Source organism: Tursiops truncatus, chromosome 7 (assembly GCF_011762595.2).
Source record: "Tursiops truncatus isolate mTurTru1 chromosome 7, mTurTru1.mat.Y, whole genome shotgun sequence".
NCBI classification, from domain to species: Eukaryota; Metazoa; Chordata; class Mammalia; order Artiodactyla; family Delphinidae; genus Tursiops; species Tursiops truncatus.
This window is the reverse complement of record NC_047040.1, coordinates 94400640-94427261: the sequence shown is the minus strand read 5'-3', so window position 1 is coordinate 94427261 and position 26622 is coordinate 94400640. Positions and strand designations below refer to the sequence as shown.

The 26622-nt window shown below is 44.2% G+C and overlaps 1 protein-coding gene and 1 long non-coding RNA gene across 2 annotated transcripts in view; both read right to left on the bottom strand.

Moving 5' to 3' along the window:
- TMEM163 (transmembrane protein 163) overlaps positions 1-26622 on the bottom strand; it is a 251881-nt gene that overhangs the window by 11392 nt on the left and 213867 nt on the right. The gene's annotated exons all lie outside the window — the stretch shown is intronic.
- Positions 6216-7923, bottom strand: LOC141279206 (uncharacterized). Its single transcript, XR_012333142.1, has 3 exons — positions 7835-7923; positions 7519-7541; positions 6216-6663 (listed from the first exon to the last, which is right to left on the bottom strand). It is a non-coding gene; the product is annotated as an uncharacterized lncRNA (long non-coding RNA).

The following is a 26622-nucleotide window of genomic DNA, read 5'->3' as shown; positions in this document are numbered from 1 at the left end:
GAGGGAAGACAGCCTGTTTCCCCGGGTTCAACACTCAGCAAAGTGACCTGAAAAATCACCTTGCTGGAAACAGGGTATCTGCAAAACATCAAAGCATCTCCCCCAAGGGAACTAAGATCCCACATGCCACACGGTGCAGCAAAAACACAAAAACGAAAAGCACCTCCTCCACAGCACTGATCAACGGTGGTTGGTTTTAACAGATGTCCACAAATCCTGTGCTACTCCCTCCCCAAAAGGCCCAGCTTAATTCCCTCCTCCACCGAGCGTCGACTGGACTCATGCCTCGTGGCTAACAAACAGAATACAGAAAAGAGGAAAGCAGTGACTTTACAGGGGGGAGACCCAGTAAGTGATCAAGACGAGCATGACCATGCATAAGTGATGCTGCTATCATGTGCCTGCAGACGGCATGGGACGTGAAGAAGAAGGCCTCTGGGTGTTCTGCCCCGAACCCATAACCTCAGTTGAATCGTGAAAAACCATCACACAAACCCATGCTGAGGACAGTCTACAAAACACCTGAGCATTACTTCTCACACACGTCAAGGTCATGAAATTTCAAGGTCGTGAAAGACAAGGAACCACCGAGAAATTGTCACAGATTGGAGGCTAAGGAGATGTGAGGACGAAATGCCACAGAAACAGAAAAGGTCATTACATGGGAAAGCCGGAGAAATCAGCGCAGAGGCTGGAGTTGTGTTAGTACTGTTGTCATTCCCTAGTTTAGGTAATGGCACCCTGGTTATCTGCGTGAGACGTTAACCTTACGGGAGGCTGGAGGAAGGGAATATGGGGCCCCTCTGTAATGTCTTTGTAACGGACGTATAAATCTGAAATTATTTCCAATTTTGAAGTTTTTAAAAACAATCACCTCACTGAAGTTTCACTTCCTCAAATGACCAGTAAGGACTGTGCCAGACCTGGCCTCTGGACGGATCCCCAGTCCCTGCTGGTGCATGAAGTTAATGCACCAGGGGCCACGGGGGCGGGCGGCGGGGAAGGACCCCCAAATCCAAGCTCTCTTCGTGCAGAAACTCAGTCTAATTATGGGAGAGGGTGCCCATCAGAAAAAAAGGCAAACATGATTAAGGAATCAAGTACCAACATAGACCCAGACGCAGATAAGATTCAAAAAGCCCAAGTTGGTGGCACTTCCCTGGTGGCGCAGTGGCTAAGATTCCACGCTCCCAATGCAGGGGGCCTGGGTTCAATCCCTGGTCAGGGAACTAGATCCCACAAACATGCCGCAACTAAGAGTCCGCATGCCGCAACTTAGGAGTCTGCCTGCAGCAACTAAGAACTGGTGCAACCAAATTAATTAATTTTTTTTAAATAAAAAGCCTAAGTTGGGAGACTGAGGCAGTCCATTAAATACTGTGAGGCCCCAGATTGAGAAGGTGAATTCTCACTTTGCTCACCCCATGCCTAAAGCCTTTCTGGCTTCCCCCGATCTGTTGGCAAAGCCCTCATCCCTACATGTTCAGAGATAGAGAAAGGCTGTGTTCACCCCATCCAGGTCCCAGGGAGCTGGGGGTTGAGGTTCCACTCCCACCCCCAGATGCACCTTGAGAGGAGCCAGCATGGCTTTGCTGGTCCTCCCCTGGGTCTGCTAACCGGGGAGCAAACTGCTGAACGGGGACTTGGCTGACAAAGGGCAGTGACCCGCCAGCAGATCTTTGCTCAAATCTAGACTTCATTGCTTACTAGGGAAACAAACCCAAGCTCTCAAATCTCAATTCTCTCTTCCATAAAGAGCAGTGTGATACCCACAGCCTCCGGCAGGCAGCGGATGTGCGATAAATTGTAGCAACTGTTATTAAAGGCCCCAAACGCAGTACCCACACACTCACTTATTGCACCAAACAGCCACGCTAGGTGCTAATGGTGAGCCCCAAAGTATGGGAAGCATCGCTATAAAAGAAACCATAGGGACTTTATTACCTAGAAAGAAGCACACATGGTGCAATGTAAAAAAACGTAAGAGAAACTATGATTGGGGTCCACAGTGGCTTATCAAGGGCGAAGCGGTGTTTGGAACCCATCCTTCACCTTAGAGAAGCCTCCCATGGACTGGAATCCCGGAGGAACGGGAGATGGGGTTTCTGATGTAATCAAGTATAACAGAAGCATTGTATGATAGTTAAAGGCACCGGAGCAGAAGCCTCACTTAATAACTGTGTGACTCTGGGCAAGTCACAGAACCTCCCCCCATCTCCTCCTCCGTTCACGCATCTGTAAAATGCAAAAAAAGAAGAGACCTGCCACCCCTGGTAGCTGTGTAGTGTATCCACAGGGATCAGCAGGAACTATGTTTCCTGGAATTCCCTTGCTAGGTGTTTCCAAGTCACACTCGGCCACCAGAGACACCTGTGTGAGATTCAGAAGGTGGAGGTGAAGTGGCGGCCCCTCGTCCCCGAAGGCAGGTACAGGGCACCAGGTGCTGTCGTGCACGTGTTGTTGATCCACTGGGCCGGCCTGGGGGTGGGGTAGAAGCCAGGCCCTCAGCTCTGCCAGCTCCCACTGGATCCCCTCCTCCAGCTTCTCTGAGTCCTGAGCCAGACATGTGTGCAGCTTCATGACACAGGCTTCTTCTGCAGGTCACCCCTGTCACCGAGGCTGAGACCGTGAGGGGCAGATGTGGATTCAGGCCACTTTCAGGGTCCCAAGTTTTCCTGCAGTGCTTCCCTCCTGCCAGGGAGCCCTGCTGAGTTCAGGCCCAGATTCCGGAGCAGCAGCTCCCGTCATCCTGCACGGCCCCATCCCTGCAACAATGCCCTGTCCTCACCACTTAGAGAGGTTCCGCTACGCTGCTCGAGCCTCACATACTCCTCCGTAAGGATGTTCCAAAGTGCTCCAAAGGTGCCTGGCACAGAGTAAATGATATATTTAAATATGCAGAAGCCAACATGCAAAACTCAGGTTTTTTCTATCTGTGGATTATTCCTAGCAACCACAGTCTGCTCCCAGGATCAGCTCCGAAGGAACATTTGCCTTCCCCAAGTCTGGAAAAACAGAGACTGTGGCCACCTTGAAGCCTCATCCAGGCTTTGCTCACCATTGCTGTGCTGATCTGCTTCAGAAAAAATAAACCCTGAAGAAGGACCCACGGAGGACCTGGGCTGGCACAGACCTGCCAACGCCCTTGCCCAAAAACAGCTTTCAACATCCTAGAACTCTGCTGTGATTTTCCCACCCAGAGCCCACCTGGCTCTCCTCTCTCCACACAGCCACCACATCTACTGTTAGCATGAGCATAATGTCACAGAGAAGTAGTCATCAGCCTGCTCAAGACATCAGTCTTTGCTATGGACTGTTTGTGCCCTCCCCAAATGCACTATGTTGAATTCCTAACCCTCACTGTGATGGTATTTAGAGATGGAGATGAGGGAGGGGGCCCTCATGGTGGTATTAGTGCCCTTATAATGAGAGGAATAGATTTCTCTCTCTCTCTCTCTCTCCACCTACACACATTGAGGAAAGGTCAGGTGAGGTCACGGTGAGAAGGCAGCTGTCTGACCCAAGGACAGATCCCTCACCAACACTGACTCTGCTGGCACCTTGATCTTGGAGTTGCGTTCTCCAGAAATATGACAAATAAAAGCCACCCAGTCTATGGTATTTTGTTATGGCATCCTGAGCTAAGACAGTCCTGAGTGACAAGGAGCTTCTGAGAGGATTCCTTCCCGAGAGTCAGGAAGACAGAGCAGACCTGGCTGAGGATGAGAAATTGCAACCCGAGTAGGTTTGCACCACCGGTAGCTTCTCTCAAAGTGCAGCCACACCTGTCATGTCCCACATAATCCTCATAGCCCAGTCAAGCAGACATCTGAAAGGTGTAGAAACAGATGCAGAGAGGTTAAATGACTTGCCCAGGGTCACTCAGCTAATGGCAGGACCTAGATTTGTTCCTGGCTGTAATCTGTACCAAGATGCCTCAACCATGGCCTCCTAAACAGCTCTAACATTGCTGAATGTGAACCCTGTAAAAACAGAGGGACAGGCATTTCCTCCTTAGGTATTCTGTTTCCACCGTTACCTATGCTGGGCCCCTGTGATTTCTCACAACTGGATCTTTATTGAATGGATAGAAGATCAGGGCAAAAAGGTTAAGACAACTAGCCACTCACTCAGAAGCCCAGGATAACTGCATATTAAACTGCATATTAAAGGTAAATGCTTCCGTAAATCACATCCATTCTGGCAAGCTTCTTTATGACCTTGTAGTGGTGAAGGCCTTTATAACCATCACAAAGCCATAAAAGACTGATATATTTCACTACATGGAAAACTAAAACATATGCACAGGATAGGTTATATACAAATACAAACTAGGAAAAATGTTATCACAAAGGGTTAGTCTCCCTAATACAGAGAGCTCTTAGAAATCCAAAAGAAAAAGATTAAAAAACTAATAGAAAATGGGCAAGAGACATGGGCAAAAATAAAACAAATTTTAAACATATGAAAGATGCCTAAGCACACTCATAAAAGAAACAAAAACCAAAACTACACCAAGAGGGACTTCCCTGGTGGCGCAGTGGTTAAGAATCCGCCTGCCAATGTAGAGGACACGAGTTCGAGCCCTGGTCCGGGAAGATCCCACATGAGGAGCAACTAAGCCTGTGTGCCACAACTACTGAGCCTGCGTTCTGGAGCCCGCAAGCCACAACTACTCAGCCCGTGCGCCTAGAGCCCGTGCTCCGGAACAAGAGAAGCCACCGCCGTGAGAAGCCCGCGCTGCAATGAAGAGTAGCCCCCGCTCACCGCAACTACAGAAAGCCCATGCGCAGCAACAAAGATCCAACATGGTCAAAAATAAATAAATTTATTAAAGAGAAAAAAAAAAGCGACACCAAGATACCATATTTCCTCACACCAAAAGTATTAAACACTTTCACTCCTTGAAAGACACCATCCAAGTAATGAAGGAAAGTCACAGACCGGGGGAAAAAAATTTGCAAACACATTTGCTAAAGGATTTCTATCCAAAATATATTAAGAATTTCTACAACTCAATAAGAAGAAAAAAGATGACTCAATTTTTTCTTTAATGAGCAAAAGATCTGAACAAACACTTCACCAAAGAAGATACATGACTAGCAAATAAGCACATGAAAAGATAGCAACATCCTTAGTCAACAGGGAAATGTAAACCAAAACCACTATGAGATACTGCTACATACCCATTAGAATCAGTAAAACTAAAGAGAGAATACAGATTACGGTAAGGATTTGGAACAACTGGAATTCTCCTGTACTGCGGGAATGAGTATAAAATGGTACAGCCACTTTGTAAAAGAGACCGGCCAGTCCTTAGAAAGTTAAATATGGACTTACCATAGGACCCAGAAATTCTACTTCTTGGTATTTATCCAAGAGAAACAAAAGCATAAGTCCACACAAAACCCTGCACACCACTGTTCTTACCTACCATTTTCATAGCATCGAAAAACTGGAAACAGTCTAAATGTCCAACAAGTGGTGGATAGATGAACTGTGAAACAGCCATGCGATGGAATACTACTCAGCAACGAAAAAGAGTGAACTAGTGCTGCATTCAGCAAGAACACGGCTGCACTTGAAAAGCATCAAGTGAAAGAAAGCAGACGCAAGAGACTCAACAGTTCGTGATTTCATTTCTATTACATTCTAGAAAGGAAAACCATGCTGACAGAAAGCAGATCAGCCGTTGGGGAGAAGAGGTAATTGATGACTGCAAAAGTACCTGATGGAACTTTTTTGGAGAGACAGAAACATTCTCTATCTTCAAGGTGGTGGTAGTTCTGTATAAATATCTATCAAAACCCATCAAATTGTATGGGTGGAATTTTACTGCATGTACATTAACATCTCAATAAAGCTAATTTTTAAATTTATCTTTTATTTTTTTAATTTTTTAAAGTTTTTATTGAATTTGTTACAATATTGCTTCTGTTTTATGTTTCTGGTTTTTTGGCCACAAGCACGTGGGATCTTAGCTCCCCGACCAGGGATTGAACCCACACCCCCTGCACTGGAAGGCGAAGTCTTAAACCACTGGACCGCCAGGGAAGTCCCAAAGCTAACTTTTAAAAAAAATCAATTTATCTCAGGGAACCCCCAGGTGATGACCCCTAATATTTACATAACTCAGCTTATGCACATTATTACAAGGGACTTAATGTCCATTGTCATACTGTGAGGCAGAGGACAGAGATCACAGCATGGTCACTATAAATATTAGATCAGAGGCTTGACAGGTCAGTGGTGGAACATGGACCCAGGTGGGCTGCCGTCGAGTCTCATGAATTTCCTCTACTGCTGTATTTCCACTGTCTGGGTGGATAAACACTTCCTTTAATAGACTCATCTCGAGTGTTTCCTCTTCTATTAAGCATTTCTTGACAACGCTTCCACTCCATGCCCCCCTGAACCATGTCCTTTCTTCTGGTTCTGACACCTGCCCTTCCTTCACTGTCTCCCTCTCCTGTGAGCTCACTGAGAGGAGAGGTCCTTTCTCATCCACTATGCCCAATGCAATAAAAAAATATATATACCTGTGATATGGAATGCTACACTGCACAGAGACACCAAAATCATAATCAGCAAAGTCTTTCACAGGCAGTTTTAATGGATGCTGCAGAAATGTTTATCCACACAGCTGTCCGTCACCTTGACCCTCTGTGGAAGTAGGGAGCTTAAGGTTAAAAATCTAACTGGGTAAATGCATTCCTAGGGTGGTGGGAGAGGGGAGGGTAGAGGGTTAAGCTGGCTGGTTTTCCCATGATCAAATGGGATGCTGGAATGTACCCTGGAGTGGGAAGAAACACTACCCCAGAGATGGTTCTTGAGCACCAGCTGTGTCCCTGGACTTCTGGACGGAAGCAGGACATCAGTGCAGCAAGGCCGATATTCTGCGACGCCAGGAGGATCCTGGGTTGACAGATCCTCACGGCCACACTCACGCTCCAGGATGCCACACACGAGCTGGGTCTGAACACACCCCTCTGCTCCCTACAGCCAGGGCTGTGGGACACGAGGGCTCGACTGTGACCGCCCTTCCCATTGCCGTCTCCAGGGCTGCTGAGCGCCTCCTGTCCTTCTGGGCAATAGCCCGTGACCCCCAACCCAAACTTTAGGACAGCTGAGGAGAAGGCCCCTCAGCCCGCTCTCAACACGGCCTCTCCCTTCCAGACAGCATAGGATGAAGGCCAAAGGTCAGTCCATCTAAGTGGCATGTCTTTTCCAAGAGCCAGTAATGCCTTAACTCTGTAATGTTTTAACTTTGTTGATCCCCAAATGTGAGAAGCAACACCTTGACTCAGTGGAATAAATCACTTAAAGAGAAATTCCAGGAACCTGATAGACCCCTGGGGTATAAAAAGCTCTCCACCCCAAATTCTCTGGGCTGTGCCAAGACTAGTCCTGTGTCACCTAAGAGATCAGGTCCTGGAGACATGCCCCCTCCCCAGGCCCCCAGCATCACCACCACCAGCCCCCCAAATCTGGCCCAGCACCAGACAAGAGAGAGCATACCTTCTGTATAAACATGAAGTGATCTTAATTAAAATCGTAGAGTATTAGAACTATAAAAGAGCCTAGAGATCATGTAACCCATGCTGCAGGTGGGGCAGCTGAGGCTCAGGTAGAGCAGGTGGCTCCCCCAGGACAGCAGAGGCTCCCACCCATTCTCCACCCCCTCCTGAGCAGCCTGGCACCACCAACCCCTTCTAATTCTCTAAGCCCAGGCTGGACACAGGGCTAATTTTAGGATTCAAAGGCAATCAGGGCAGAGCTGATAAAACCAGATCCAGGGAGGATCCCTGTACTGACATGGGACATTGGTTCTTACACACTAGCTCAGGAGACCTCGGTCAGCCAGATCTGGGCCTCGCTCAGCTTTTTCCCAGGAGGATGTAGGGCCCCTGCACTGCCCCACACACAGTCTGGTGACCTGGCAGATGAGGGTCACTGTGACCTGAGGGTCACTGTGACCTCATGGTCACATAAGGTCATAAGATGACGATCTTTTCCAGCTCCATTCAGTGAAGCCAAACCCAACTAAACTCACTGGATGAAGCTGACCCTTCTGCCCTCACCTTACCGCTCTCCCCTTCTCTCACTCGGCTCCAGCCACCCCAGCCTCCTCCCTGCTCCTCAAACACGTTGAGCATGCTCCTGCCTCAGGGCCTTTGCACATGCTGTTTCTACTCACTCCCATACCTCTGTCATATCACTGCTCAAGTATCACCTTCTCAGTGAGACGGTCCCTGACTAATAATCCTTCCCCTATAGTCTGATTGTTATTTTTTTTAATAGCGCTTTTCACATTCAAACACATATTGGCTCTTTAAATTTAAAATTACAGTAAGTCCCCTATATACGAACCTTCAAGTCGCAAACTTTCAAAGATGCAAACGTGGAGCTTCCTAATGAAGACCTGATGGCCCTGGAGGCCCAGAGAAAGGATGAAGAGAGACAGGAAGAAGAAGAAGTAACTGAAGAACCAAAGAGATACATGACGTAGGAAACGGCAAGGGGATTTTCTTTATTTGAGGAAGCACTGTTAGTTTCTGAGGCTCAGGACCTGAACGTAGAACGGTACACGAAGGTTGCAGCAGCTGTTCAGAATGCAATCCAGTGTTAGTGTGTCATCTATGATGAGAAAAAAAGAGCTACTACCCAGACATCACTGGATCGTTTTTTCAAGAGGGTAGATAGAATTGAATCCAGCAAGGAGCCAGAACCCATGCCATCAACGTCAGGCGTTGAGTGAAATGGCAGCTTGCCCTCCGTCTCCTGTTGCTGACGATCCTTCAGCTCTACCATCTCCCACTCCTCTCCCTCCTCCAGTCAGTAACTCTTCTCGCCTGTTCACTCGATGCCAGTCCCTGGATGCCAGCTGTTGTACTGTACTGCTGTACTTTTCAAGGTACTGTACTGTAAGATTAAAATGTTTTATTTTTTGTGTTTGCTTTTTATGTATTATTTGTGTGAAAAGTATTATAAACCTTTTCAGTACACTACTATATATAGCCAATTGTGTTAGTTGGGTACCTAGGCTAACTTTGTTGGACTTACGAACAAATTGGACTTGCGAACACCCTCTTGGAATGGAACTCGTTCGTATGTAGGGGACTTACTGTAATAAAACGGAAAACTCATTTGACTAGCCACATTCCAAGTGCTCAAAAGCCACACAGGGCTATTGGCTGTCATACTGGAGAGTGCAGATTTAGACCACTGCCAGCACCACAGAAAGTTTTGTTGGACAGTGCTGATTTAGAAACAGGTTGGACTGAACTGGAATAAAGTAGTAAGTGGCTAGCAAACGGTCTAGACAAGGAGCAAATAGAGTTTATGACCTGGCAAATGGTCAAAAAGTAGCCAAGGAGACCACACCTCGAGTTCAGCCATCACAGGGCTACAGTTTATCACAATTGACTCCCTGTCTCCAAAAGGCACCTAGGGATTCAATTTTGACTTAATTGTTATATACTTTTTATTGAGGTGTAATTAACATGATAAAATGTGCAAGTTAGACATTCAATTTGATGAATTCTGTCAATGGTAACACCCATTTAAACACTGCCCCAAACAAAATGTCTAGGGACATTTCCAGTACCCTAGAAAGTTCCTTCATGTCCCTTGCTCCACCTCCTGCAACCACTTTCTGACTTCAATCATCAGAGATTTAGTCTATTCTTGTATTTTATATAAATGGAATCTATAGTATGTGTTGTTTTCTCTGCTTCTTTTGTCAACATGTTTTTGAGACTCGTCCCTGTTGCTGTAGGTATCAACAGTGCGTTCTGCATTGTTGAGTCTTATTCCGGTGATTATTTTCACATAAAAGGTTTTTTTAATAATTCAATCTATATGCCCCCTGTTGACACCAGGCTTTTTTCTTTAGGTTCCCAATAAAGATAGACAGTTGTTGACACAAGGAACAAGCAAAGACACAGGAAGGAGTCTGATGGGGTCTGACCCTCTCCCCTTACATAGGAAACCACCTGCCACCAGGAGAGCTGAACCTTTGGGTCAAAATATCAGGGTGGCGTGAACTCAGGTGGAGAACTACTAGAACCACCTCTTCCATCAGCATCTGAGAGCAGCCTCCAAAAAGGCCAGTCCCACCACTGACCAAGATCATGGCTGCCAGGATGTCCCAATGCAACTTTCCAACCCCTTCACAAGTGGCTGGGCTAAAATAGAACCTCACCCACTCTCCTTGCATGTTTGTGTTCCCCAAAACGTCCTATTTGAAGCACTAATCCCCAGTGTGATGGTGTTTAGAGGTGGGGCCTTTGGGAGGTAATTAGGTCACGAGGGTGGGGCCCTCATGATGGGATTAGTGCCCCTGTAAGGACAGACAGAAGAGAAAGGATCTCTTTCTCTGCCACGTGAGGACACCGCAAGAAGGGCGGCCCTCTGTGAGCCAGGAAGAGAGCTCTTGCCAAACACCAAATCTGCTGACACCTTGTTCTCGGACTCTCCAGCCTCCAGAATTGTGAGAAACAGATGTTTGCTCTTAAAGTCACTGAGTCTACGATATTTTGTTACAGCAGCTAGAAAGGACTAAGGCACCTCCACCATCTCTTCCACCAATACCCTGTACATCAAAATAGAAGTGGGGGGCGTGAATTAACACCTGTAAATCCAACTCATCTTCTGACGATCCCTGTTTCTGGAAGGCCAGCTGCCAGCAGCAGTTTCTAACATTGCAACACTGAGTTTCTCGGTGCCCCCTGCCAACACCCCCGTTTCCCCATACAGCCTCATCTTAAAGCCTTCTGACTCACAGTGCTGCTCACAGAAAAATCTCTGGTAGCACTGACTTTTCTGCAGTGCCACTTATCACCTCCTATACTAAGCTTATTCCTTATCATAGGTGACACTATTGGTGGCAATTCCAGGTCCCAGGGAGCTGTGGCCACTAACACCAGCCAGAGGTCACGTCTGAACATACAACTTGCCCATTCCCCCAGAGACCAACACTCTCCCTTTTCATAAGCTGTGTGACAGCTTGTGGGGGAATGTGGAGGCTCGCTCACTTGCTACGTCTGCAAAAAAATTTTTTAAAAGGCGTCCTTTGCTTTCCTAATGAGGACAAATTCTAAACCATTCTGACACTACATGTTATAGAATTACCCAGGGAAATACGAATGCTGGCTGAATAAGAAATGTGCATTGATTTATGACCCCAGGTGAAATGAAAAGTCACTCTCAGCCTCAGATCTTTTCATCACCCCCTTCCCTGCCCCACCCCCACAGATGAGAAAAGCTGGCAGATGTGGAGGAAATGACACCGAGCAGGAGCCCGCAATTTCCCCTGGTTATTAAATTATACTGACAAATTGCCATGGAGTCACATTAAGTGACTTCACAATTTTTAAATTAGCATCGAACCATTCTGATGTTGGGAGGGTCAAGAGTTGGTGTTTAGATAATCAGGTTTAGTAGCCAGGAGGTTCTGCAGCTGGTGGACATGGGGGTCACTGGCGGGACTTACAGACAGACTGGGAGCCCCAGTCCCTAGCGGGTCTTGGCCACACTGGCCAACCTGACCGTGGAGTCCCTGCAAAGTCTTGTGAAGGAAGCAGATGCCCGGCTCCACAGGCGTCAGGATGCTGAGGTAGGCAGGATCACAGGATGAAGGAGAGGAGGGACAGGCAGCATCAGCTGAGGCACTACGACTGCCTCGGTGACAAGAAGGGACTTTGAAGTGCTTGGCTGCCACTCCCAGACACAGCCTGGCTTCTAAGTGAAGCATCCGTCTGACTGCTCTGTTCTCATACAAGATAGGAGCGCAAGGCTCATTGGGGCACTAGCACTCTCATCTCTGGACATGGCCACGGAATCTAAGAGGAGCCATCCTACGGAAACCAATTATATTAGCAGACACTTACTAAGATATAAAACAAACACTGTGCTTTAATAATATAAGTGCTTCTAAATTAATGTATTTAATAGCAGATCTAATAAGTACAGTGATTTTAAGTCATGATAAGCACAAAAGATATTTTAAAATATCTGCCAAAACCAATCTTAGATAAAAAACAAATCTGATTTTTATTGGTCACAAAGTCACAACTACGCTAATATGACAACTGTGGCTTGTTGCCTAATTTTATGATGGAAGAAAATGCTAAATTTCCGATAGCAGTTAAATCAAAATAAAAACACAACTTCTTTCTAATTAGAGTTCATGAATCCCCTAAATTCCATCCATGGATTCAAATACCAGGTTATAAACCCCAGTCCTTGAATTAAAATCACATATGATTGGGGCTTCCCTGGTGGCACAGTGGTTGAGAGTCTGCCTGCCGATGCAGGGGACACGGGTTCGTGCCCCGGTCTGGGAAGATCCCACATGCCGTGGAGCGGCTGGGCCCGTGAGCCATGGCCGCTGAGCCTGCGTGTCCGGAGCCTGTGCTCCACAACGGGAGAGGCCACAACAGTGAGAGGCCTGCGTACCGCCAAAAAAAAAAAGAAAAAATCACATATGACAAAACTCACCCACACACAATCATGAGTATACTCTTCTTAAGTATAATCAGACAGCCAATAATCACTAGAATTTGGGGAAGCCATTTGTGAACAGAAGAAAACTGTTAAAAATTATCGTAACTGTCATCAGAGATAGGAGACATTGCACCTGTCATACAAGAAAAGGATGTTTTGAAAAGAACATATAAATTTAAAACTTCTTAGAACTTAAAAGTATAATAACAGAAATTAACAACTTAACAAAAGCATCAGAAGATAAGGTTGAGGGAATCTCTCAGGAAGTAGAACAAAAACACAATAAAAATAAAATATAGGAGACAAAGAAAAGAAAATTAGAAAACAAGTCCAACATTTGAAGTAATAGAAAGCCTAAAAATACAGAACAGAGAAAACAATAGCAAAAAAACAAAAATCATTAATAATAAAATAATTTAAAAAAATTTCCCAGGACTGAAGGATGAGTTACAGAATTAAAGGGTCTGAGGGCCTAGCACAATACATGAAAAAAGAAATCCTCACCAAGGCTAATACTAACTGTAAACTTTCAGAACACTGAGGACAAACAGAAGATCTTACAGGCTTACTGAGAGGAAAAACAGTGCTGTGGGAAAAAAGGGGGGTTGGATAATTTGTTATTAGAATAGCGGTAAACTTCTCAAAAGCAACACTTAGAAATTAAAAGACAGTGGATTCGTGCCTTCAAAATTCAAAGAGTAAACTCAGGACAACTACCGAATAAAGTGTGAGGATAGAATACCAATATTTTCAGACATTCAAAGTCTAAAAAAAAAATTAAAAACTGCCTTCCCTGTATCTGTTCTTAGGAAGCTACTGCAGGATGTGCTCCTCCAAAACAATGGAGTAAACCATGAAAGATGACAACATGAGATTCAATAAGATATGACCCAAGAGAAAAGTAAAATGAATCTCCAGGATTACAATAAATGGATCCCAAGATGGCAACTGTGGAGGAGACCCAGAGTGTGCATGTGTGTGTGTGTGTAATTTATATTACATATTCATTTATTAGTATCAGGGAACACAAAATGTAATGCACTAAAGGGAAAAGCAAATCACTCAAGACTATAGGGCTCAGCTACTAATAACATTTACCATCATAATAACAATGTTGAATATCGATCCAACAAAAATAACAATGTAAATATACTGGGTAGTTATTGGGCAATGGCAATGGTTAAAGGGACACCCAGCGTGGGAAGTCAAGAAATCATGACTATAACTGAGAAAGCAAGAAGGAGCAACATATGTACATTAGAGATGTGGAAGTTGAAAGGAGTTATAAATGATTGCCTCTGGGAAGGGGGTTATTTTTTATGAGTCTTATAGAATAATTGACTATTTAGGTTATAAACACATACAGCTTGGATAAAAATTAAAACTCAACGTAAAGAAAATATTTCAGAGCAGTAATTTCTGAGTGTATTAGCCAGAGAAAAAGAACTAGTAGGACATAGATATTAAGAGATGTATTGCCAAAGCTACAATGAGGTATCACTTCACACCGGTCAGAATGGCCATCATCAAAGTCTACAAATAATAAATGCTGGGGAGGAAGTGGAGAAAAGGGACCCTTCCTACACTGTTGGTAAATTGGTGCAGCCACTGTGGAAAAACAGTATGGAGGTTACTCAAAAAACTAAAAATAGAATTGCCATATGATCCAGCAATCCCACTCCTGGGATCTATCCAGAAAAGACAAAAACTCTAATTTGAAAAGACACATGCACCCCAATGTTTACAGCAGCACTATTTACAATAGTCAAGACATGGAAGCAACCGAAGTATCCATTGAGAGATGAATGGATAAGGAAGATGTAGTATGTGTATGTACACACACACACACACACACACACACAATGGAATATTACTCAGCAATAAGAAGGAATGAAATAATGCCATTTGCAGCAAAGTGGATGGACCTACAGATTACCATACGAAGTGGAGTAAGTCAGACAGAGAAAGACAAATATTATATATTATCAATTATATGTGGAATCTAAAAAATAATACAAATGAATTTACTTACAAACAGAAACAGTCTCACAGACAGAAAACAAACTTTTGGTTACCAAAGGGGAAATGATGGGGGCAGGAGGAAAGATAAACAGGAGTTTGGGATTTAAAAAAAGAAACAGATGTGTTGCAAAGAATTGGCTTATGTGATTAAGGGCTGGCTAGGCAAGTCCCAGATCCACAGGGCCAAGCAGAAGGGCAGGCTGGGACTCTAAGGCAGAATTTCTTCTTCCTCAGGGAAGCCTCAGCATTGCTCTTTTTTTTTCTTCTTAAAATGATTTTTTTTGAGGTGGACTATTTTTAAAGTCTTTATTGAATTTGTTACAATACTGCTTCTCTTTAACGTTTTGGTGTTTGGGCCGCAAGGCATGTGGGATCTTAGCTCCCTGACCAAGGATCGAACCCACACCCCCTGCACTGGAAGGCGAAGTCTTAACCACTGGACCGCCAGGGAAGAAGTCCCATCAGAATTGCTCTTAATGCCTTTCAACTGACTGGATCAAACCCACCCAGATTATCAAGGATAATCCCCTTAAAGTCAACTGATAATAGGTGTTAATCGCATCCACAAAATTCTTTCACAGCAACACCTACATGAGTGTTTGATTGAACGACTGGGGACTACAGCCTCACCAGTTGACACATGAAATTGACCATCACACTAGGTAACACACTCACGCTCCGGACCAGGTCCATCAGATGGTTACCCTAAGAGCACTCATTGGTGGGCAACCACTAAAGAACCTGAATTGTTCCTCACACTTATAAATACTGGGGCTACAGCAGAGGTTGTTACTGACACAGTTTACACAGGAGAGTGTGGTTTATGCCAGAATCTGAAAGCTTCTTAACACCTAAAAGAGACAATGTGGAAAAATGCCGCACACAGCACCCTTCCGAGCAAACTGACTTTGCTAGGTCCTCACATAAATGAATATTTTGTCTCTCTCATAGTTTGAGAACAAAAAAGAAAAATGATATGCCAAAAGCAAAACCTAAAAAGGAAAACTAAACAAACATGAAATTCACTTACCCGCCCCCTAAAACTGAGTGTGAACAAAATAAAGATGAGAGCTTAATGAACTAGAAAGAAAATCCACTCGATCTACAGAATCAGAAGCAGGTTTTTTTAAAAAATAAATAGAACTTTTGGCAAGCTAGCTTCAGAGACAAAAAGAGCATCAATAAACACTAGTAATAAAAGAGGGCCCATAAGTACTGATGCATTAGAGATTTTTAAATCATATGAGAGTAATATGAGCAACTTTAATGCAATAAATTTGAAAGCCTAAATAAAATGGGCAATTTTCTAGAAAAACAAATTTTGAAAAATGTTCCAAAAACATAAACTATAAAATATTTGAGATGGTGAGAAAAAAGCCTCAATAATAATGATCATAATAATAGAAGCAGCAAACACCTATTGTAGGACTGTTGGACACTTTTTAAAATGCTTTTTATGTGCATTAACTGAGTTAAGCGTTACAACTCTATGAGCGAGGCACTAATGTTATGTTTATTTTACACATGAGAAAACTGGAACCAAAGAGGAAAGTAACTGGTCCCAGTGCGACAGCTAATTCATGCAGGCGGTCTGGCCCCAGAGTTCACTATTTTAACAAACAACATCCTTCACAGTCTCTCCAAAGGGCAGCAGCCCCAAGTTTGAGTTCTATTAAAACTTAAATGAACAAGTAATTCCTACATTACAACCAGTACTCCAAAGCACAGAAAAAGAAGAAAAGCTTACATAACCCATTACATGTGATACACAAGGACAGGGGCTTTAGACCCCATGTCACTTATGAGCATAGATGCAAAAATCCTAAATGAAATAGTAAGTGGAAACCAGCAATGGAATAATATAATAATACTATCCGGCCAAGCAGGGTTTATTTGAAAATGCAAGGATGACTTAATATTAGACTATTGATTAATTAAAATATGAACATGTTAAAGAAAAGAAATATCTCAGAGTACACAGAAAAATTACTCAAAATTCCACACATATTTGTGATTTAAAAAAAAAACCCTCCTAGCAAAACAGAAATGGAGCCATCACTCCAAAATCAGCAGCAAACCATTCAATATTGTACTAAAGATCTTGGCTAAGCAACAAGACAAGAAAAAAAGAAAAATGTTACAATTGGAAGGGAGAAGCTGTCATTATATAATATATCCTGATAACAGCTGGAAGGGAGAAACTGTCATCATATAATATATCCAAAATAATCAACCGAAAAACAAAACTAATTTTTACAAGTCGGCAAGGTTACAGGCTAACAAAATCTATATTCAAACATCATTACCTCTTTTATGCAGTAATAATTTAGAAAATGAAATATATATAAAGCAACAGAACTCAAAAACTATACAGGAATATAGCCCTAACAAAAATGTCTAAGGTCCGTATGGAGAAGACTATAAAACTTCATTACAGGACATAAAGGAAAACCTGAATGGAGAAAGATGAAATGGAGGGGAGGATTAAATAGCTTAAAAAAGCCAGTTCTCTCAAAATTAATGAACTGAAAGCAACTCACACAATACTTCAAGAGGATTTTTCATTACAGTTGCCAAGCTGACTTTGAAATTCATAAGAAGTACTAGAAATGCAACGTTAGTCAAAACCACTTTGAAAATCCTAGAAAAGAGGGTGACCAAACGTTAAGACTTACTGTAATTACAGAAATTCTAAAAGTATGACACTAGAACGGAATGAACCAAAAGGTCCACGGAACAGAACCTCAAGTACAAAGGCAGCCACACACCCGTGGGAATTCGGCGTATGATGGTTGTAGCCTTTGAAATCGTGATGGGAACGTAGTATAATCACCTGAGGGTGGGAAAAAAAAAATCAACAAAACTGGATGTCTACCTTATACCAAACACAAAAATAAATTCTAGATGAACTGAAGGTCTAATTGTAAAGTCTAATTTCTTACATGCACGAAAAGAAAGTAAGAAGATAAAGGCCTATATCTTTATGGCATCAGGGTGGTAAGGTATTCTTTTTTTTTTTCTTAAGCAACATGTAAGTTTTATTACCATTAAAGTTGATGTTGGAGAACATGGCTTAGATGTGCTGCAAAACTGGTTTCCAGATCTGATCTCCATAAATAGACCGACAGGAAAAGCACAGGTCTTCCCAGGGGAGGAAGAGCCTTTGTATCAAATGACCAAAGGTTAAGAGAACTTGTGCTCTCTGCAGACAGACAGATCTCAAAGAGAGAGAGGGAGAGGCCCTTCTCCCCAATACATCAATCAGATAAGAAAGCAACTTCTTTCCTGGGGAAGAGTGAAAGAAAGGGCAGAGACAGGCCAAGATTATTTTAATAGATGATTCTTTCATATGAAAGGAAATAGCAGGAATGAGAAATAACCATTTATCCTAAAAAAAACCTAATGCAGACTCTCAGCTTGTGTTACTGGAGGATTATGCATAAACCAACAGATGGATGGGTGGATGGGTGGATGGGTGGATGGGTGGATGGGTGGATGGGTGGATGGGTGGATGGGTGGATGGATGGATGGGTGGATGGGTGGATGGATTTATTTATTTATTCATTCATCCACTCATTTATTCACATTCATGTACTATCATTATCTAATTCACAGGAGTAAAAGCACTCTTAACCCCCTACCTTCTCCAGGGAAACACAACCACCACAACCCCTTAAAGGAAAGGATTGATAAATTTCATTACACCAAAATGGAAGGCTGGGGCAAGGGGTTACTTCTAAAATTATTTGCAACTTGTATATGACAAGACTGATACTCAGAACATATAAATAACTCCTAAGAACCAATAAGAAAAGGACAACAGAGAAATGGGCAAAGTAGCAGCTTATAAAAGAGGAAACACAAACGACAAAATAAATGATTTTTTAAGTGTAATCAACTTCACCAAAAATCAAGGGAAAGCAAACAAAATGAAATACCGTTTCTCACCCATTAGACTGAAAAACTGTGATAAGTTGCAAGATATCAAATATGGTGACATTCGGAGAACGTAAACTGGTACAGCCACAGTGAAGGGCAAATTGGCAGTATTTATTAAAATACGTGCACCTTCTACTATCCAAAAATTCCTCTCCAAGACGTTACCCTCTGGAAACACCATCTGCCCACACTACATATTACCATGATAGTACAACAAGGTTCATTCGAACAGTTTTGATATAGTGAAAAAGCTGGAAACAACCCAATGTCCATCAACAGGAGAGGGGTTAAAGGTACATGAATTTATATGATGGGCAATTAACATCATAAATAGTCTAGATTTAAACATGTTGATTTTAAAAGTTGCAGTGTGATATATACAATATCCATCGATGTAATAACACATACAATATTGGATTTCCTATGGATATAAATATGTATCACAAAAATTTAGGGTGATGGTCAAAGGAGCCATATATATGGGCTGCCTCACCTGTGCATCACCTATTCACATACATCACTAGCACCACAGCACAAAGAGAGGACTCTAGACTATAAATGGGAAGGGGGGTGGGTCCATTTGGAATAAGCCCTCCTTGCAAGCGATGCTTCTCCCACAGGGGTGAAGAACGTCCATGGCGAGGTCCCAGGCAATCTCTGTTTGCAGTGCCTTGAAAGATGAGCTCCTCCTGGTTACAATCTTTTCCTAAGTGTGGTTCTAGCCTGTCACCTGGTAGGGCCAGAGGCCTCATGCGTGCAACACATTTACTGAGTTTCTGCTACACGGCAAACCCTATCAGGTGCTGGGAGAACAGCAAGGCTAAATCCTCAGTCTCCAGTCTACTCAGGGAGGCGAGTAGACAGGAAATTACACTGCAGTGTGGCCAGCAGTCAGCAGGAGGTACCATGGGACCACAGAGGATGGGCTGGGTGGCTTCTGGGCAATTCTAAATGGGATTCGGGTGGGGGTGAGGGGGTTAGTTAAAATAGGAGGACGGCAGGCAGACCTTGTGCAACGCTAACTTTCACCAATGCTGCTTCTCACTAGCAGAAGGGGGGAAACGTGGACAGCCACAGCTCTCAACAGTGAGAGCTTTAACTCAGCTGTTTCCTCTTATAACCCTCTCCGCATATACCCCCCCACTTTGAAAAGCCACCGCACAGAAAATAAAGGAGAAAGTCCAGGGTCCCTCCTAAAGCAGCTGACCTTCACGAGTGCCCAGTCAGCCTAGTTCCCGTGTTTCACCTCTGTTCGGAAAGTTCTTTAGGGTAAAGATCCTATATTGAGTCCATGGGGGCTCGGATGATAAGAGAGCCCACTTTCATAGGATTACTCAGGAAATAGGAATTTTTACCCAGTGCGCCCCCAACTATTTCCCAGTATCAACTGTTTCCCTAACAATCCAGTAACACGTATGGCTTTGTCACCAAATACTCACATTCTAGACAGAGGCAGACTATTCCAAAGTACTAGCACTGCAACTTAGTCCGAAATGCTCTGCTGTACTAGGATGTATTGTGCGCACCAGATACACAGGTGTATTTCAGTCAACGCTTGAGAAATAAAAAGGCATTCAGTATGATTCTCTCCATTAGCTAAACAATAAACACAAGAACAGAAATGTTATGAGGACTCTGTTGTCCATGTTATACTGAGGGAAGTGAATGAGAAAGTAATTACCTTAAAGTGTTAAACAAACACCTTTTGAAAAAACTATTTTTTTTTCTTCCTTCCAAAGATAACAATGCTCTCAAAACCTCACAGAGAGAAAAAATTGCTAAGTTAGAGTGATAACTTCTCTCATTCTCATAGCAAGAGATTAAATAAGTTTCCCAAGGTCAAGAAGAGACACATTTGAATAGCAGCATATTCGACCTTGACCCAGCAACGCCCATCTTTGATAAACACCCGTATCTTTAAATACACAGACGTTCCTAGGACATGGAGAGGAGTGAGCACGTTTCCCTCTCTCCCTGCCTTCCTTTCTCTTCTCCAGTTTTGGTACCATAACCCAGCAGCCCCCTAAGACAGGTTTTTGGTAGCAGGTGTCATGCTGGAATCTTCAAGGCCACAGGGAAGATATCAGGGGTGGGCAGAGGAGTTCACTCCCATTGAGTTGAGTGTGGGAAATGCTAGATGTGGAGTTTAATTAGAATCTTCAGTGAGAATACGTCTCTGGGCTATATTTTCTCAACTGGGAAACGGAACCAGTTGTATTAGCTTTTCTTAAAAGCTGACTTTTGGGTCTCAAACCCTGGGGTACTTCAGGAGACAGTCCATGGAAAAAGAAGGAGCCCTCCTGACCAGTCCAGGACCTGGTTCCATTTGCCATGGTTGTCTCTGACGGTGGATCTCATACAGTTACTTTATTTTTCTATCTGAGGTTTTGTTTCCTTGTTATAAAATGGCAGTGGGTCTGATGTCTCTGCCTACTTTGGAAACACGGCGAAGGCCTAATGAGCCTCAAGCTAAAAAGCCCTTTTTTGAAGCAGAAAACACAAAGAGGCATCATAGAAAGAGAGCAACATGGCAGACCGATCACCGACATATCATATTCTGGTTAAAATGCTAGGCTTACACAGCAAGGAAAAGAGAACCAATCAGAGCCCCTTCAGAGCAATTTCCCAGGTAACACCTGAACTGACAAACAAATCATACTGTATGCAAGGGACTGAAAGGACAGACTACCCACACTTTCACATTTAAAACGGTTAATACTCTCAAGAGGCAGAGCCACCAGCAGGCACTTCAGGGGAGTTTCTGGCAACTGCATGAGATCAGTCATATTTCAGCAGAAGCTCCTCTTACTATGTACCTCTGATGACAGCTGTCACATTTAGCCTACACTTTACATTTGCCCCTCTCATCATACACTTTTTCTTCATGTTATTGACTACAGCGTAACTTTTAGCAGTGCTGTCCACATCCCAGGTACTGAACGTGTGGGTTACACTGAGAAAACTAAACCCTCACTTCACAGCATCTTAAAATATTTATCCTATTATAATAGATCTGAGCAGGATTTCTATCTGGTGTAGCTATGTGAGGTCATTTGTGGCCAAGCATAGCATCTGGATGTATTGATACTTGAACCGTACATATTTAAACTAGACAGCTTAATCAGCATTAACATTTTTTTTTTTTTTTACTATTTATTTCTTTAGGCTCCTCCAGGTCTTAGTTGCAGCACGTGGGATCCTTTCTTAGTCGCGGCATGCGGGCTCTCAGTTGCAGCATGCAGACTCTTAGTTGTGGCATGCATGCAGGATCTAGTTCCCCAACCGGGGATTGAACCTGGGCCCAGTGCATTGGGATCATGGAGCCTTACCCACTGGACCACCAGGGAAATCCCACGGTTGACTTTTTTTATGCCTATGAAATCACCACCAAAAGCAAGAGGATATTTCCATCACCCTCACTAGTTTCCTTGTGACTCTTTAATAATCTGGCAACCACTATCTGCCTTCTGTCACTAGAGATTAGATTACACCTAAAATTTTATGTAAGTGGAATGATACAGGCATACCTCCTTTCACTGTGCTTCGCAGATACCGTATTTTCTATAAATTGAAGGTTTGTGGCAACCCTGCATCGAGCAGGTCTTTCAGTGCCATTTTCCAACAGCATTTGCTCACTCTGTGTCTCTCCGTCACATTTCGGTAATTCTCACTCTACCTCAAACTTTTTCGTTATAATTACATTTGCTGTGGTGATCTGTGACCAGTGATCTTTGATGTTACCCACAACTCGATGAAGACTCAAGATGAGGGTTAGTATTTTCAGCAATAAAGTAGTTTTATAAATTAAGGTATATACATTGCTTTTATAGATACAATGTTACTGCACACTTAGTAGACTAAAGTATAGTATAAATGTAACTTTTCTATGTATTAGGAAACCTACAAATTTACATGACTCGCTTTATTGAGATATTCGCTATATTGTGATGGTCTGGAGCCAAATCCACAACATCTCCAAGATATACCCGCATATTACATATTTCCTTTTTTTTTTATAAAGCTATGTGTTTGCACATAGCTTTCTTTTTTTTTAATTTATTTATTTATTTTTGCCTGTGTTGGGTCTTCGTTGCTGCACGCGGGCTTTCTGTAGTTGTGGAGAACGGGGGCTACTCTTCGCTGCGGTGCACAGGCTTCTCTTTGCAGTGGCTTCTCTTGTTGTGGAACACCAGCTCTAGGCGTGCAGGCTCAGTAGTTGTGGCTCGTGGGCTCTAGAGCTCAGGCTCAGTGGTTGTGGCACACGGGCTTAGCTGCTCCACAGCCTGTGGGATCCTCCCGGACCAGGGCTTGAACTGGCATCCCCTGCACGGGCAGGCGGATTTTTAACCACTGTGCCACCAGGGAAGTCCCTAGTATATGTTTCATTTTGCTTTGCGTCTGGAACCCACCTTCATTATTCTGAGTTTCATCCGTGTTGTTGCATGAGTCAGTGATGCTTTTTTATGGCCGAGTAGTATTCCATTGTATGGATATACCACTATTTCACCTATTCATAGAATTTGGATTCTGTCCAGTGTTTTTTTTTTTTTTTTTTTTTTTTTGCGGTACGTGGCCCTTTCACTGTTGTGGTCTCTCCCGCTACGGAGCACAGGCTCCGAGCGCGTCGGCTCAGCGGCCATGGCTCACGGGCCCAGCCGCTCCACGGCATGTGGGATCTTCCCGGACCGGGGCACGAACCCGTGTCCCCTGCATCGACAGGCGGACTCTCAACCACTGCGCCACCAGGGAAGCCCCCTCTGTCCAGTTTTTGATATTATAAATAAAAATGCAATAAACATTTGTGTAAGGGTCTTTGTACATATGTATATGTTCATTTCTCTTGGGTAAATACCTGGTCGTGGAATGGCTAGGTCATATGGTAGACAGATGTTTAACTTTTTAACGAACCTCTGAACTCTTTTCTAAAGTAGGTGAACCATTTCACTTTCTCATCATCAATGTATGTGAGCCCTAGACGTTCCACGTACTTTTGTTTTTTCCATTTTAGACATTCAAATGGGTATGCAGTGATATCTTATGGTGGTTTTAATTTGTAATTCCTTGGTGACTAATAATGTTGAGCATTTTTTTGCATGCTTATTGGCTATTCATTTATCTCTTCTTTTGGGAATTGTCTGGTAACTCTTATGCCTATTCTCTTATTGGATTGTTTGTCTTCTTATTAAACTGTTCTTTATACATTCTGGAGGCAAGTCTTTTGTCTGATCTGTGTGTGTTGTCTGTGCAGTCTTGTCATTTTCTTATTGGTGTCTTGGAAGAGCAAAGGTTTTTTACTTTAATGAAGTCCAATTTTCTTTTTTTTTTTATGTTATGGTTCAAGCTTTTAGTGCCATATCTAAGACACTTCGCCTATCCCAACATTGCAAAGATTTTCTCTTTTGTTTTCCTTTAGAAGTTTTAGGGGTTTAGATTTTACACTGAGGTTTACGATCCATTTTGAAGTAATTTTTATATATAGGTGAATATCCATTTTTGTCCATAAAGCTTTCCAGTTGCTCCAGCACCATTTGTGGAAAAGAGACTTTTCTTTCCTCCATTGAACTGCCCTGGCGCCTTCGTTGAAAGCCAGTTGACCAGATATGTATGCATCTATTTCTGGGCTCTATTCTCCTTGAGCTCACTTGAGCCAATAATAACCCACTTTGATCCGTGCTCACTTCTCTTCTGTTTAGAAGCCGGTAGGCCTGTGGCATTAGATTAATGAAGAGGTCAGTCTTGCTGCAGTGATGGAATTATTCTGTCTAAAGTAACAAGAGTGGGACACCCCTGATGGTCTAACAGCAGGAATTTCTGCCTTTCTTTGTGCAGTGCTGGGGAGGTGCTGGCAGGGTGGATGGATGGTGAGGACCTTGACCGTGTGCAACTGTTTGTTTTTAAAGTATTTGTCAATGCGGCTCCCAAATCAAATTCGGAGTTATGCTTGAGAGCATGTCATGTGGGAAGATGAATCTATCGCTGATGGCGGATCCAGGAATTAGAGGTTATTGCGCAAGAAGGCGTCCACAGCGTTGCCCAACCTGAGCTGAAAATAGGATCCTTGAAGGCATTTCCTGGACGGTTCAATACAGCCTAAGCTTCCAGAACTAAAGGCACCAGAAGGTCCACCAACTTCCTTAGAAGTCTCTTCTCTGGTCCAACAACAATAGTATTAGCCAGCATTCATTCAACGGTTATGTGCTAAGCACATCACCTGCATCTTTTTATTCTGTTTCTTAACAATCTTACAGAGAAGACCTCTATTATTATTTCCATTTTACAAACAAGGAGACTGAGGCAGAGAAGGCTGAGCCACATGCTCTAGCTTCCTCTAGTTAGGATGGGGTAGGAGTTGGGCGCTGTCTCCCTGACTTCAGCTCCAACGTCTTTAACCACATGGTGCTACTGCCTCAGAGCACTCAGTACAGCAGCCTTGAGAAACTCACTCCCATGGATGAGGCGCTGGCCTCAGAATACCTGAGGCTGACAAGCTGCCTGGGTGGGTAGCATCTCGGTGGAACTGCTCACCCAGCCCCAAACCTTCACTGCTGCCCCACCATCCTCCCCCAGGTCCTCCTGTTAACCAGCTCCTACCTCCAAAGGGATGCCATACAGAATGGACCTGAAAGACAACCGGGGCAGGCTGAGGGGTGACAAGAGGAACGGGAAGGAAGGGATGAGCATCTTTGAGAGCAGCAGAGACTAAAGGGGGGCAAGAAAGGACTTGAAGGGAAATGCCCGAGGAGGAGGTGGCAGGCAGGGAGTGATGGAAGGTACCAGAAAGAGGAGGAATGAGGGTAGAGGCGAGATTTCCAAGGAGGTGGGCAAGGAGGGGGCTCAGAGAGTTAACTGTGGGAAGGAGAGGCCCTGAGCGAGAGGGAAGGATGAAAGGGAGGGGGCAAATGGTCCCCTGTACTGAGAACAGGGGTGTGGGGATGGGGCAGGCTAGGCCATCTCCATCTTCTCCACAAGGTAAAGGCGCACCAAGGGCCAGATGAGAAGCAGCTAAAGAACATAAGGAACTCCTACGCACCCACAACAGAGACTGAACGCTCAACACTTCGCAAACACAAAAGCCTACAAATCCGAGAATCATGGTCACTTCTGTAGGAAGATCGAGGGAAAGTTCTCGGCTGTGGACTTGTATCACCCTAAACTATCCATTACAGGAGTTTTCTCTCTAGCTTTGCTCCTAAGAGTGGGATCTCATCGGAGGCTCTTGCAGGAACACCACGGACCTCCCCCAGCTCTGCAGAGTCAGCCCACCCTGGAGCGCAGGAGGCTGGCAGCAACATGGCGTGAAGACATGCATCCATGAAAGCAGGCAGCCGCCCCGCCAGAAGCCACCTTCATGTCCCACGAGGACTGGAAATGAAACAGAGCTCATGACTGGTGGCCTGCCAGAAAATGAGCAACTGTGAGGGGCTCCCGATTATTGGTGCAAGCGCCTTTGTTCTGGTGGGTGGGATGGAATGTCAGGGAAGAACTTAGCAGGGAGAGAGACAAGGGGAAGTCTGAAGGCAACCTCGCTCCTCAAGGAAGAAGAATAAAAATGAGGCTGAGCCATCACTCCTGACCCACAATACAGTTATTTTTCCTTCTTCCTTTTGCCCCCGTCTCCCTTACGTTTTTCTCTCTGTTCCTCCCTCTTACCCAGACATGCTGGTGTCAGCAGAGGACAAAGGGCACGAGAAACAGAAAACAGGCTCACGTGGACCCCACGGCTCCGGTAGCTCCTCTGCCCTTGAGAGCCCCCTCCTCCCCGGGTCCCACCCCCACCCCCTGCCCAGTGCCCACGCGTCCTTCGGATGTCACGTGGAGGGAGCGCTCCTCCAGGAAGGCCCCAACACGCCTCCCCCATGCCAGGCTTGATAAGGAAGTCTTCTGTGCTCTCATGCGATTGTCTCTACCACGACCCTCATCACCTGAACCAGATGTATCGGTTTCTGGCTCTCTCCCCCGCTGTGACATCCCTGGGAGCAAAAGCCAGCTCCTATGAGAAGTCAAGGACTTTGCAGAGAAATGGAAAACTTTAGGCATTAGTGTTAGTTGACTTTGAATCCCCGGTGCCTAGACAGGGGGACCTGGGATCAGGAGGCATTTACATGGTCGCAACTGTTATTATTATCAGCACGGGACCATATGTTATTCATTGCC